At 40.9% G+C, this 2,340-nt stretch overlaps 1 protein-coding gene across 4 annotated transcripts in view; it reads left to right on the forward strand.

The window, feature by feature from the left end:
- The window catches only part of Osbpl5 (oxysterol binding protein like 5), a 70,239-nt gene that overhangs the window by 46,965 nt on the left and 20,934 nt on the right, over nucleotides 1-2,340 (forward strand). The gene's annotated exons all lie outside the window — the stretch shown is intronic.

Genomic DNA, 2,340 nt, shown 5'->3' on the forward strand with positions numbered 1-2,340 from the left:
ATCCAAATCCAAGTACATACAGTTTCAGCCACCTGATATTTGACAAATGTGCCAAGAACACACAATGGAGGAAAGACAGCATCTTCAACAAATGGTGCTGGCAAAACTGGATCTCCATCTGTAGAAAAATGAAACTAGATCCTACTAGATACTTTTGCACAAAAGTCAACTCCAAATTGATCAAAGATCTCAATGTGAAACTGGAAACCCTGAAACTATTAGAAGAAAACTTTGGCAGTAACTTACAGGATTTAAGGTGAGCAATCAATAAGTGGAACCTCATTAAACTAAAAAGCTTCTGTACAGCAAAAGAAACAATCAAAAAAGTGAAGAGAAAACCCACAGAATGGGAAAAAAAATCTTCACCAGTGACACATCTGACAGAGACTTAACATCCAGAATATGTAACCAGAATATATAAAGAACTCAAAAAACAAAGAAGCAAGAAACTAAATGACCCAATTAAAAGATGGGCTAAAGATCTAAACAGAGTTCTCAAAGGAAGAAATAAGGATGGCTAAGAAGCATCTCAAAAAGCATTCAACATCATTAGTAATTAGGGAAATGCAAACCAAAACCACCCTAAGGTGTCACCTTACCCCAATCAGACTGGCTGGGATCAAGAGAACAAATGATACCCAATGCTGGTGAGGATGTGGAGAAAGGGGAAATGCTCATTCACTGCTGGTGGGATTGCAAACTCGTGCAGCCTCTATGGAAAACAGTGTGGAGAACTCTTAAAAAACTAAAAATGAACCTACCGTATGACCCAGTTATACCACTCCTGGGCATATACCCAAAGGACTCATCCTATTGCAGAGACACTTGTACTGTTTATTTGTTGCTGCTCTTTCCACAGTAGCTAAGAGATGGAAGCAACCTAAGTGCCCCTCGGCTGACGAGTGGTTAACAAAAATGTGGTATATTTACACAACAGAGTTCTATTCAGCAGTAAAGAAAGATGAAATAATGAAATTTGCAGGTAAATGGATGGATCTAGAAACTGTTATACTATGTGAAGTAACACAGACTCAGAAAAACAGATGACATATGTTCTCCCTCATATGTGGATCCTAGAGCCAAATCCTTTTAAATTCCAGGTCCTTTTAATGAGATGATGCTATAGAGCAGTCCCTTCTGCATGAAATAAATGCCATCATCACAACTTCAGCTGAGTCTGATCGCTAAACATCGTCACAGTTGGGCTGGTTGACAGTTGTGCTTGTTCATTAAAGGAGGGCCAAGCAGGGTCACTGGACCTCACTGCATTATCCAGCCACTCTTGCCAGCAACTGTATGTAATTTGACCCTAATCACACATGGCCCCCTGGACTTGGGGAGGGCTAAAGTGTACAATCTGGGGAAGGCTAGGAAGAGAAGACTTGACCCATGCTGGGTGTGCATACCCTCAGCTCATATATACACCTCAGCAGCCCCTCAGTTATCTCGAAGCCTTTGAGAGGGAACCGACACTGATTCTAACCACTCCAACAGCTATCAAAGTGCCTGAAAGCAAATCCTGAATCCATCACTCTAGAGTCCAGCCTTGGAAGGGAAAAGAAAAAGGAGGAGGAACCCGATAGAGGGATGTTTTGGAAGCCCTTGTCAAGAAATTCCAATGGACTCTCATGTGAACATTTGAAAATTGCCCTGTTCTGACTTTTTTCTAGTTCCCTGTCTAGGAATGCTAATTATTCTTGCCTTTACTTCTCCTTCACCTCTCCTAGTCATGATTCAAGGACTTTCTTTTCCACTAGAGATAAGAGTTATGCAATTTGGGAGTCTTTTAGATAGACCCACTGAAGGGGGTACCCCACTTGCCTCACCCTGCGTCCCTATTCAGCATGGAAGAAGCCGGAGCGGTCTGTGTCTTGATTCCCTATCGGCAATTTGAGTAACCTCTTCAGAGGATGGTGTGATAAGAATAGGAGGTAGGAATTGGCTAGGCAGTTAGGGTAAAAAGACCCCAAAGAAAAGCAGCCAGTTTCTTGGCTAAAACTCACAGTGTCCTTGGGCCTCTTAGCAACCTACTCCATTCCAAAGGCCAAAAATGTCAAAAATATTTGGGAGCTTTTATCTATTCCTTAAAAGATTTTAGGGTTGCCTCTTCAGAGGGGGAGTGTTAGAATAGCCAAAAGCCCCATAAAAAAAAATAAAGAAGAAAGAGTACATGAAGTTATCAGAAAAAAATGATGGGGAGATATGGGAGGAGTTGGAGGGGAGGGAGTGGGCATGGATTTGATCAAAACACCTTATGTGCATGTATGAAATTCTCAATAAATTATTTAAAGTTAAAAAAAATAGTTAATATACTATTCCTCAATATCTTTTAAGGGATTG

This window comes from Nannospalax galili, unplaced genomic scaffold, assembly GCF_000622305.1.
Source record: "Nannospalax galili isolate Female #2095 unplaced genomic scaffold, S.galili_v1.0 scaffold1639, whole genome shotgun sequence".
Taxonomy (NCBI): domain Eukaryota; kingdom Metazoa; phylum Chordata; class Mammalia; order Rodentia; family Spalacidae; genus Nannospalax; species Nannospalax galili.